The sequence below is a fragment of the Dermochelys coriacea genome, chromosome 9 (assembly GCF_009764565.3).
Source record: "Dermochelys coriacea isolate rDerCor1 chromosome 9, rDerCor1.pri.v4, whole genome shotgun sequence".
In the NCBI taxonomy this organism is placed as follows: domain Eukaryota; kingdom Metazoa; phylum Chordata; order Testudines; family Dermochelyidae; genus Dermochelys; species Dermochelys coriacea.
The window spans coordinates 38,127,909-38,141,058 of record NC_050076.1 but is presented as its reverse complement, the minus strand read 5'-3'; the positions used below and the strand labels follow the sequence as shown (position 1 = coordinate 38,141,058).

General features: G+C 41.5%; 1 protein-coding gene across 7 annotated transcripts in view; it reads right to left on the bottom strand.

Moving 5' to 3' along the window:
* The window catches only part of FARSB (phenylalanyl-tRNA synthetase subunit beta), a 66,019-nt gene that overhangs the window by 16,301 nt on the left and 36,568 nt on the right, over window positions 1–13,150 (bottom strand). The gene's annotated exons all lie outside the window — the stretch shown is intronic.

Genomic DNA, 13,150 nt, shown 5'->3' with positions numbered 1-13,150 from the left:
TATTGGCACTGTAGTAACACCTAAATATACTGTCAGAAGCCAGGGACCTTTCTACTAGGCACTGTATGTGTGTGTGTGTGTGTATATATACACACACACACACACACACACACACACACACACACACACACACAATGAAAAGACAGGTTTCAGAGTAGCAGCCGTGTTAGTCTGTATTCGCAAAAAGAAAAGGAGTACTTGTGGCACCTTAGAGACTAACAAATTTATTAGAGCATAAGCTTTCGTGAGCATCCGATGAAGTGAGCTGTAGCTCACGAAAGCTTATGCTCTAATAAATTTGTTAGTCTCTAAGGTGCCACAAGTACTCCTTTTCTTTTTAATGAAAAGACAGTCCCTGCCTCAAAGACCTTGCAGTCATGAGACATAACAGGCAGATACCACCAACAGACAAGGAAGCACAAGGTAGCAATGAGATGATTATGAACAGCAGATTAAGCAGTGGTCACCACACACAAGTTGTCTAGCTACTGTACATATGTACAATATTTTAGGTTCTTATATGGCCTCCATTGCAGTACAGTAGCATCTGAGCACCCCTCAATCTTTAACATATTTATCCTCACAACACATGTGAGAAAGGGAAGTGCAATTACTCCATTTTACAGATTGGGAACTGAGGCATAGGGAGACTAAATGACTTGGTCACAATGACACAGGGAGCCTTAGCTCGGCAGGAAATGGAACCTGGCTCTCCCAAGGCCTAGATTGTACCTGAACCACTGGATCATCCTTCCTTTCTGAAGAGGTTTGTAGGCATCACACTACAGATAGTGGACAGACTGTGAATTAAGGTCAACTAAGCTCAAGAGAGTCTTCAGGTCTGTTGCATATTTATTGTAAAAAACAAAACAAAAATGTTCATCACATTCTTAGTTATGGAGAGATAGCTACTTATACCTCTATAATTTCACAGCCAAACTTCATTAGATGAAAAGCTACTACTATGATTTACTGTGTCATTAAAATTTTCTACACTTTACCACACCTTTCATTTAATAAAATGGGGGCAGGTGAAGGAAAGTAATGTAGTCTTTGTAAAGATTAAATGTTATTACACAACTGGCAATTAGTGACAGAAGCAAAACTAAAGATTTGTAAGTATGTAATTTTTAAGTTGAATCCAAACTGGCTCATTTCCCAGCATATCTACAGTATTAAGCTGTTGCATGCCCTGCAAGAATGATTGACATGAACTGAACTCATATTAAAAAGGTCCTGTGAAAGCTGTTAAAGTACACACCAAAAAACAACAATGAGGAGTCCAGTGACAATTTAAAGACTAACAGATTTATTTGGGCATGAGCTTTCTTGGGTAAAAAACCCAAATTTTTTTACCCACAAAAGCTTATGTCCAAATAAATCTGTTAGTCTTTAAAGTGCCACCGGACTCCTTGCTGTTTTTGTGGATACAGACTAACACGGCTACCCCCTGAGACGCAACTTAAAAAAAAAAATCATACAAGTTTCAGAGGGTACAAAAGCAGCATGAGCTGTGGGCTCTCTCTCTCTCTCTCTCTCTCTCTCTCACACACACACACACACACACACACACACACACAGCAGATTTTAAAAAAACCTCTCTTTGTTGAAATAAATACTATTCCCAGACTTTCTGATAAATATCATTATGAAGGCACATGGACCTAAAAGTCAAGCAATCTGATTTCTGTTCCTAGCTTTGCTGCTGAATTTTTCTGTGAATCTGGGCAAATCGCTTCACCTCTGTGCCCCACTTACCCATGTGAAAGTTGTAAATAACAATACTTATCTTCTTCAAACAGAGGTTGTTAAGTTTAATTCATTGATGTTTGTCAAATACTTCGAGAATCAGATAAAAGAAGTTGGAAGGGCACATTAAAAAGGGTTATTTTCCCCACACACAAATCTTAAATATTTGCATTTTAATAACACTTAGTATAGTATCATGGGTGTCCCTGGCAAGTAAATACTTTGCATTTCTAATACTATTGCATCTTGTGTTTGAGGATTTTGAAGCAGAATGTTATGCCGATACTAAGGATAAAAAAACCTGTATTTTTAAGTTTCAGGACTGCACTATAGACTAGCATGGGCTGGAGCCGTAGAACAGCATCCTCTTTTACGATACTGCACTCAGCTACCAGAGTGAAGAAAAATAATTCTCTAGTACACTGGTCCAATAGGAACAAGAGATGACCAATATTATCGGAAAGAGTTATTTTAGGTTTAAACAGAGATTACAAGCTTGGATTCACATTACACTACCTTTCAATCCATCTATCTAAATGCCGTTAGTTTCCATTTCAAGACAGTGAAACCATAACAAAGAGAAATGAATCAGGAATGAAGGCATTTCATATCGAGGTTGACTGGATGGCTCTTCTCAGCTCATATCTTTTTGTTACTTCTCCTTGATAGACTGGTTACTCGAAAAGGGTTTAGACCGCTTATTGATTCTTTTTCCCTGATGGCTGTACAGTCCATAAACTTTGATCTTTATATTACTAATTACATGGAACTAGCTAAAATGTCAATAAAATAATTTTATTTAAAGAAACAGCACTTAAGAGTGAACAGAATTAGAGGACCAATACAAAACTCTGCTCTTTTTAACCCATTTAAAGTTTGGTTATAAATATATGAATTGTTATCTGCTACAAAGGAAGTAAAACATTTTTTCTAGGCCAATAGTTATAGGATCCATTAATCTACAGACATGTCAGTATTGTACACTTTCCAAAGTGGGGTAGAACTTCAACTTTCCCCCTTCAGGAATGTATCATTTTAATACTACTACTAGCAGCAAGAAAATATTAACTGGCCATAGCATCCGTTGAGAAACTGAAATCACTAACTTGCATAATGACAGGTTTCAGAGTAGCAGCCGTGTTAGTCTGTATTCGCAAAAAGAAAAGGAGTACTTGTGGCACCTTAGAGACTAACAAATTTATTAGAGCATAAGCTTTCGTGAGCTACAGCTCACTTCATCGGATGCATTTGGTGGAAAAAAACAGAGGGGAGATTGATATACACACACAGAGAACATGAAACAATGGGTTTATCATACACACTGTAAGGAGAGTGATCACTTAAGATAAGCCATCACCAGGAGCAGGGGGGGGGGGAAAGGAGGAAAACCTTTCATGGTGACAAGCAAGGTAGGCTATTTCCAGCAGCTAACAAGAATATCTGAGGAACAGTGGGGGGGGTAAGGTGGGGGGGGGGAGAAATAACATGGGGAAATAGTTTTACTTTGTGTAATGACTCATCCATTCCCAGTCTCTATTCAAGCCTAAGTTAATTGTATCCAGTTTGCAAATTAATTCCAATTCAGCAGTCTCTCATTGGAGTCTGTTTTTGAAGCTTTTTTGTTGAAGTATAGCCACTCTTAGGTCTGTGATCGAGTGACCAGAGAGATTGAAGTGTTCTCCAACTGGTTTTTGAATGTTATAATTCTTGACGTCTGATTTGTGTCCATTCATTCTTTTACGTAGAGACTGTCCAGTTTGGCCAATGTACATGGCAGAGGGGCATTGCTGGCACATGATGGCATATATCACATTGGTAGATGCACAGGTGAAGGAGCCTCTGATAGTGTGGCTGATGTGATTAGGCCCTATGATGGTATCCCCTGAATAGATATGTGGACAGAGTTGGCAACGGGCTTTGTTGCAAGGATAGGTTCCTGGGTTAGTGGTTCTGTTGTGTGGTGTGTGGTTGCTGGTGAGTATTTGCTTCAGATTGGGGGGCTGTCTGATGAACCCATTGTTTCATGTTCTCTGTGTGTGTGTATATAAATCTCTCCTCTGTTTTTTCCACCAAATGCATCCGATGAAGTGAGCAGTAGCTCACGAAAGCTTATGCTCTAATAAATTTGTTAGTCTCTAAGGTGCCACAAGTACTCCTTTTCTTTTTGCGAATACAGACTAACACGGCTGCTACTCTAAAGTCTCAGGTCTGTAATCGAGTGACCAGAGAGATTGAAGTGTTCTCCAACTGGTTTTTGAATGTTATAATTCTTGACGTCTGATTTGTGTCCATTCATTCTTTTACGTAGAGACTGTCCAGTTTGACCAATGTACATGGCAGAGGGGCATTGCTGGCACATGATGGCATATATCACATTGGTAGATGCGCAGGTGAATGAGCCTCTGATAGTGTGGCTGATGCGATTAGACCCTATGATGGTGTCCCCTGAATAGATATGTGGACAGAGTTGGCAACGGGCTTTGTTGCAAGGATAGGTTCCTGGGTTGGTGGTTCTGTTGTGTGGTGTGTGGTTGCTGGTGAGTATTTGCTTCAGATTGGGGGGCTGTCTGTAAGCAAGGACTGGCCTGTCTCCCAAGATCTGTGAGAGTGATGGGTCGTCCTTCAGGATAGGTTGTAGATCCTTGATGATGCATTGAAGAGGTTTTAGTTGGGGGCTGAAGGTGATGGCTAGTGGCGTTCTGTTATTTTCTTTGTTGGGCCTGTCCTGTAGTAGGTGACTTCTGGGTACTCTTCTGGCTCTGTCAATCTGTTTCTTCACTTCAGCAGGTGGGTATTGTAGTTGTAGGAATGCATGATAGAGATCTTGTAGGTGTTGGTCTCTGTCTGAGGGGTTGGAGCAAATGCGGTTATATCGTAGAGCTTGGCTGTAGACACTGGATCGTGTGGTATGATCTGGATGAAAGCTAGAGGCATATAGGTAGGAATAGCGGTCAGTAGGTTTCCAATATAGGGTGGTGTTTATGTGACCATCGCTTATTAGCACCCTAGTGTCCAGGAAGTGGATTTCTTGTGTGGACTGGTCCAGGCTGAGGTTGATGGTGGGATGGAAATTGTTGAAATCATGGTGGAATTCCTCAAGGGCTTCTTTTCCATGGGTCCAGATGATGAAGATGTCATCAATGTAGCGCAAGTAGAGTAGGGGCATTAGGAGACGAGAGCTGAGGAAGCGTTGTTCTAAGTCAGCCATAAAAATGTCGGCATACTGTGGGACCATGCGGGTACCCATTGCAGTGCCGCTGATTTGAAGGTATACATTGTCCCCAAATGTGAAATAGTTATGGGTGAGGACAAAGTCACAAAGTTCAGCCACCAGGTTAGCCGTGACATTATCGGGGATACTGTTCCTGACAGCTTGTAGTCCATCTTTGTATGGAATGTTGGTGTAGAGGGCTTCTACATCCATAGTGGCCAGGATGGTGTTTTTAGGAAGATCACCAATGGACTGTTTTCCTCAGGAAGTCAGTGGTGTCTCGAAGATAGCTGGGAGTGCTGGTAACGTAGGGCCTGAGGAGGGAGTCTACATAGCCAGACAATCCTGCTGTCAGGGTGCCAATGCCTGAGATGATGGGGCATCCAGGATTTCCAGGTTTATGGATCTTGGGTAGCAGATAGAATACCCCAGGTCGGGGTTCTAGGGGTGTGTCTGTGCGGATTTGTTCTTGTGCTTTTTCAGGGAGTTTCTTGAGCAAATGCTGTAGTTTCTCTTGGTAACTCTCAGTGGGATCAGAGGGTAATGGCTTGTAGAAAGTGGTGTTGGAGAGCTGCCTAGTAGCCTCTTGTTCATACTCCGACCTATTCATGATGACGACAGCACCTCCTTTGTCAGCCTTTTTGATTATGATGTCAGAGTTGTTTCTGAGGCTGTGAATGGCATTATGTTCTGCATGGCTGAGGTTATGGGGCAAGCAATGCTGCTTTTCCACAATTTCAGCTCGTGCACATCGGCGGAAGCACTCTATGTAGAAGTCCAGGCTGCTGTTTCGACCTTCAGGAGGAGTCCACCCAGAATCCTTCTTTTCGTTGTGTTGGTAGGAAGGTCTCTGTTGGTTAATATGTTGGTCAGAGGTGTGTTGGAAATATTCCTTGAGTCGGAGACGTCGAAAATAGGATTCTAGGTCACCACAGAACTGTATCATGTTCGTGGGGGTGGAGGGGCATTGCAACAAAGCCCGTTGCCAACTCTGTCCACATATCTATTCAGGGGACACCATCATAGGGCCTAATCGCATCAGCCACACTATCAGAGGCTCGTTCACCTGCGCATCTACCAATGTGATATATGCCATCATGTGCCAGCAATGCCCCTCTGCCATGTACATTGGCCAAACTGGACAGTCTCTACGTAAAAGAATGAATGGACACAAATCAGACGTCAAGAATTATAACATTCAAAAACCAGTTGGAGAACACTTCAATCTCTCTGCTCACTCGATTACAGACCTAAGAGTGGCTATCCTTCAACAAAAAAGCTTCAAAAACAGACTCCAAGGAGAGACTGCTGAATTGGAATTAATTTGCAAACTGGATACAATTAACTTATGCTTGAATAGAGACTGGGAATGGATGAGTCATTACACAAAGTAAAACTATTTCCCCATGGTATTTCTCCCCCCCACCCCACCCCCCACTGTTCCTCAGATATTCTTTTCAGAGTAGCAGCCGTGTTAGTCTGTATTCGCAAAAAGAAAAGGAGTACCCGTGGCACCTTAGAGACTAACAAATTTATTAGAGCATAAGCTAGATGAAGTGAGCTGTAGCTCACGAAAGCTTATGCTCTAATAAATTTGTTAGTCTCTAAGGTGCCACGGGTACTCCTTTTCTTTTTTCAGATATTCTTGTTAGCTGCTGGAACTAGCCTACCTTGCTTGTCACCATGAAAGGTTTTCCTCCTTTCTCCGCCCTGCTGCTGGGGATGGCTTATCTTAAGTGATCACTCTCATAGAATCATAGAATCATAGAATATCAGGGTTGGAAGGGACCCCAGAAGGTCATCTAGTCCAACCCCCTGCTCAAAGCAGGACCAAGTCCCAGTTAAATCATCCCAGCCAGGGCTTTGTCAAGCCTGACCTTAAAAACCTCTAAGGAAGGAGATTCTACCACCTCCCTAGGTAACGCATTCCAGTGTTTCACCACCCTCTTAGTGAAAAAGTTTTTCCTAATATCCAATCTAAACCTCCCCCATTGCAACTTGAGACCATTACTCCTCGTTCTGTCATCTGCTACCATTGAGAACAGTCTAGAGCCATCCTCTTTGAAACCCCCTTTCAGGTAGTTGAAAGCAGCTATCAAATCCCCCCTCATTCTTCTCTTCTGCAGACTAAACAATCCCAGCTCCCTCAGCCTCTCCTCATAAGTCATGTGCTCTAGACCCCTAATCATTTTCGTTGCCCTTCGTTGTACTCTTTCCAATTTATCCACATCCTTCCTGTAGTGTGGGGCCCAAAACTGGACACAGTACTCCAGATGAGGCCTCACCAGTGTCGAATAGAGGGGAACGATCACGTCCCTCGATCTGCTCGCTATGCCCCTACTTATACATCCCAAAATGCCATTGGCCTTCTTGGCAACAAGGGCACACTGCTGACTCATATCCAGCTTCTCGTCCACTGTCACCCCTAGGTCCTTTTCCGCAGAACTGCTGCCGAGCCATTCGGTCCCTAGTCTGTAGCGGTGCATTGGATTCTTCCATCCTAAGTGCAGGACCCTGCACTTATCCTTATTGAACCTCATTAGATTTCTTTTGGCCCAATCCTCCAATTTGTCTAGGTCCTTCTGTATCCTATCCCTCCCCTCCAGCGTATCTACCACTCCTCCCAGTTTAGTATCATCCGCAAATTTGCTGAGAGTGCAATCCACACCATCCTCCAGATCATTTATGAAGATATTGAACAAAACGGGCCCCAGGACCGACCCCTGGGGCACTCCACTTGACACCGGCTGCCAACTAGACATGGAGCCATTGATCACTACCCGTTGAGCCCGACAATCTAGCCAGCTTTCTACCCACCTTATAGTGCATTCATCCAGCCCATACTTCCTTAACTTGCTGACAAGAATGCTGTGGGAGACCGTGTCAAAAGCTTTGCTAAAGTCAAGAAACAATACATCCACTGCTTTCCCTTCATCCACAGAACCAGTAATCTCATCATAAAAGGCGATTAGATTAGTCAGGCATGACCTTCCCTTGGTGAATCCATGCTGACTGTTCCTGATCACTTTCCTCTCCTCTAAGTGCTTCAGGATTGATTCTTTGAGGACCTGCTCCATGATTTTTCCAGGGACTGAGGTGAGGCTGACCGGCCTGTAGTTCCCAGGATCCTCCTCCTTCCCTTTTTTAAAGATGGGCACTACATTAGCCTTTTTCCAGTCATCCGGGACTTCCCCCGTTCGCCACGAGTTTTCAAAGATAATGGCCAAGGGCTCTGCAATCACAGCCGCCAATTCTTTCAGCACTCTCGGATGCAATTCGTCCGGCCCCATGGACTTGTGCACGTCCAGCTTTTCTAAATAGTCCCTAACCACCTCTATCTCTACAGAGGGCTGGCCATCTCTTCCCCATTTTGTGTTGCCCAGCACAGCAGTCTGGGAGCTGACCTTGTTAGTGAAAACAGAGGCAAAAAAAGCATTGAGTACATTAGCTTTTTCCACATCCTCTGTCACTAGCTTGCCTCCCTCATTCAGTAAGGGGCCCACACTTTCCTTGGCTTTCTCCTTACAGTGTGTATGATAAACCCATTGTTTCACGTTCTCTCTGTGTGTATATCAATCTCTCCTCTGTTTTTTCCACCAAATGCATCCGATGAAGTGAGCTGTAGCTCACGAAAGCTTATGCTCTAATTAATTTGTTAGTCTCTAAGGTGCCACAAGTACTCCTTTTCTTTTTGTGAAATCACTAAGTATCAGATATATGCTGAAATCCTTCAACTTAGTCACTTAAAAACAGCCTATTCTGCCAGGCCTCTCACAACGTCTTTTCTTTTCCATTTATTGTACAGCTCAGATTACACTAAAAAGTGGTGTGAAGGCTAGAGGAACATCACAATTTCACCCATATTTTCCAGCATCTGTAATTTTTCCACAGGTGTTGCTACAGGGGCAAAAAGGCTATGACCCTAAGGTCAAGTCAATGGGCATTTAGGTGTTAGTATAACAGAAGGTGCTTAAATAACCATGGTTTGCACATATGGTAAAAAGAACCGAACAGACACACAGGCACTTCACTTTAGTCGGTGAATTCAGAAAGGAGGTGAAGCAGCATTGAAGCCTTATGGGAATTATATTTAAATATGCAACAAACTGTCTTCTCAGACACTTTCTGAAATGAAATCAGTACTTTATGTTCCAAATAAAGTCAAACCACTGCAATCAGTTAAACAAGGAATACAGGACTATCAGAGGACTAAAAAACAAATCTTTATATTATACCACAAATTAGTTTCAAGATTTGGCTGAAGACCACACAAACAAAAAATGTTTGACTCCTTCCAGCTCAGAAATGGTTTTATATGGTAAACCCATTTTTAAAGTGTACAAATTTTCATGTGGTGTAGCTCCTAAAACTGTTTGCTCCATAAAAATTAAGATTACACGTGGTATAATATCCTAATCTAAAACCTCTACGGCAAGGAGCACCAACTCTTTTTTGAATCCTTGAGTATTCTGCAGTCTTTTAAGATGTTATAGGATATCTTTTTTTCACACAATTGACCTTACTTCATCATTGGCTTGACATTCCATCTCTCATATATGCTTAATTGGCAGGGTGAAAGGCAAGTAAAAAAAAAACACCAAAAACTTTGACTTCCGACTTTCTCCGCAGTCAAGGACTTTCCAAGTAAGTTGATGCAGTGACATTGCATTCACTCTAGCACCAGAGTATCAGCCATCTTCACTGTTACCAAGGTTAAATTCCAATGTCAGTAGAAATGCATGGAATCTACAAGTCATTCTGAGAGAGTTTCTGGATTTCTCTTTAACAGGAAAGAGGGAAGTGTTTCCAAACATACAGAACAGGATTCTACGCATCCACTCCCAAAAGCTACAAAGTGTTTGCAGCCTGTTGTAGATAGCAAGTCTTAATCCATTCATTAGGTACCTCCAGAGTAAGTGGATATAGGAAAATATTATGGGGGTGTTGGAATTATTAAAGGAACCAATATGTGCTGAGGCAGAAGGAATACTAAACGGCACTAGTATCAAGAAAATAATTATATATTGTATAAGAATTCTTTATTGTGAGCTTTTTCCTGTTCTTCGTAAGGTGCTCAGACATTATGTTGATGGGTACAATATAGAACACAAGACATTTAAAAATATTTCTAGCTGTAAAACAAACACTTTCAACACGTCTGTTCAATAACAATTTACAGCTAGAATATTCATAAACAGCCTAAGGGAGTTAGGTGCTCAGCGCCAATGGAAACTCAGTAAGAGTTAGGCACCTAACTTCCTGAGGATCCTTTGAAAATACCAGCCTACAAATGGAATTAGAAGTCTTGCTCCTATCCCTGTTAGGAACAAGAACTGGATTGATGGCACAGCCATATGGTCAACCTGAACAATGTACTTTCAGCATTACATTTCACTGGCCAACAATCAGCTCTTACTATATTTTTCAGTACTTCAGCTAACAAATCTTTTGAAAATCTGCAAGAATTAAAAGGGCATTACTTAGTAAAATAGAAAAAAGTTACATTAAAAATGTGAGCATGTATATGTTCATCAAGGATAAGTGCTAGGAGACTGCATGTGCTGTTATATTCAGTTAGTTGACAAGCCAGCAACACACAACTAAAAAATCAGCACATACAGTAGAACCTCAAAGTTACGAACACCAGAGTTACAAACTGACCAGTCAACCACACATCTCATTTGGAACCGGAAGTATACAACCAAGCAGCAGCAGAGACAAATAAAAAAAGCAAATACAGTACAGTTCTGTGTTAAATATAAAAATAAAGAGAAAGCAGTATTTTTCTTCTGCATAATACAGCTTTGAAACATTACTAAGTCAATTTTCCATTGTAAACTTTTGAAGGAACAGCAATAATGTTTTGTTCAAGTTATGAGCATTTCAGAGTTATGAACAACCGCCATTCCCAAGGTGTTTGTAACTCTGAGGTTCTACTGTATATCTAACAAAGTTGCTTTAGAGCTTTGGACTCAAACATGCTTTCTTATGGACTGTCAAAGATGTTGTGTCAGGGTCATTAGTTACAGTAAATGCAGAGTTCAGAGTAGCAGCCATGTTAGATATAGATATATGCCATCATGTGCCAGCAATGCCCCTCTGCCATGTACATTGGTCAAACTGGACAGTCTCTAGGTAAAAGAATAAATGGACACAAATCAGACGTCAAGAATTATAACGTTCAAAAACCAGTCAGAGAACACTTCAATCTCGCTGGTCACTCGATTATAGACCTGAGAGTTGCTATCCTTCAACAAAAAAAACTTCAAAAACAGACTCCAACGAGAGATTGCTGAATTGGAATTAATTTGCAAACTGGATACAATTAACTTAGGCTTGAATAGAGACTGGGAGTGGTTGGGTCATTACATAAAGTAAAACTATTTCCCCATGTTATTTCTCCCCCCCATCCCACCTCCCCACTGTTCCTCAGACGTTCTTGTTAACTGCTGGAAATGGCTCACCTTGATTATCACCACAAAAGGTTTTCCTCCTTCTCCCCACTCCTTCCTGCTGGTAATAGATCATCTTACCTGATCACTCTCCTTACAGTGTGTATGATAAACCCATTGTTTCATGTTCTCTGTGTGTGTATATAAATCTCCCCACTGTATTTTCCACCGAATGCATCCAATGAAGTGAGCTGTAGCTCACGAAAGCTTATGCTCAAATAAATTTGTTAGTCTCTAAGGTGCCACAAGTACTCCTTTTCTTTTTTTTTAGTAAATGCAGAGCTAAGACTTCTCCTCAAGCAGGACAGAGGTCATAATTTCTCTCTCACATACTTGTATACTAACGAATGGTGAGCAGACAAAATAGCAGCTGCTATCCCCAGAGTCTTGTTTTTCTCTATCATATTGATTTTGACATTATTTTAAGAAACAGAATGGATGACTTGCCTGTTCTTGTTCTTTTGTACAGATTCCTGCTTCTTTTCTTTTGGAAGACAGCTAGCCCTTGCTTCATGAGTAATCTCAAGAACTACCAGGATTTTTTTGGTCCCTGGGCCCCTTTAAACCTCCCAAAAACAAAAACAAAAAACACTCTCCTGCAGCAAACCAGAAAAGAGAGGCAGGAATGGAGATAAATCACCATCATCTTCAAGTAACAATTTTCTGATCTAAAGTTCCACTGTAAATTTCCTAGGCAAGAAATAGAGGAACAAGTAGGTTCCAATTCTTGTGGGAAAAAATATACAGCAGGCACAGAGCTCAGTCTATTCTAGGCCTTTTCCTAGCCCAGAAAGTAATTTAGATAGCAAACATGTTTCCAGCATGTTGGAACAAGGGCTGAATATGGGATACCAATCCCAAAAGCAACATTGTCCTGGGAATGCTGCAATCCCCACTTTCCCTGAGATATACAGCGCTATCCTTGGGATTTGACCTCTTTCATTCAAAAAAAAAAAAAAAAAATCGAGAAAATGTAGCAAAAAAATCATCTCAAATTTTCAGCATTGAGACAGCCTTGCAACAAGTTCAAGATGGTTTTTGAATTGTTTTGATGCAGACGTACAGGATGAATCTTTGCTCACTTATTTAATTAAGCCCCCTTTCCCACATGTAAGTTTTGCAAGTTTGATGGTACCGATCAAGGAAAAAGTGTTGAGTAAAGTTCTCCTTAAAGATATATTTATGAAAGGTTTTGGAGGCTTTCTGGGGTACATTCTCTAATTTTAGGAAATAAACTGCTCCTTAACAGTGTTAAAAGACAGACAGACAGACAGACAGACAAAGAAAAAGTAAAAGGGGTTGTAAGGCTGGAGGATTCTGGTAGCTGGTCGGAATGAGTAGACAGCTTGGCACTGAGCGTACAGTACCTCCTCTAACACATGGGAGATGAGGTAGAAGAGGAGGGAGGGAGAGAGATGGTTATAGCAGTTAGAAATTGACACAGAATTCTCCATACAATTCATAATTTCTTTCTGAACTGGAAACTTCCTCAAAACTTCAGGAAGCTTTGAAAAACCCTTCCAATGTATGCCCCAGAGCCAAGCAACTCAGGAAAATGGCTCTATAAGTAATATCTGACTTCAGAGGTTTCTGTTTCATAACAGATGGAGACTTGCAACTATGCACCTACCTGAGGGCAACTAAAGACTCCTCAGGAGCCTTGGCCAGTACAGTTCCTGCAGGAAATGCATGGCAAAGGGGCAGCACAGAAGTGGGAGATAAGGTGTTTGAGCTGAAG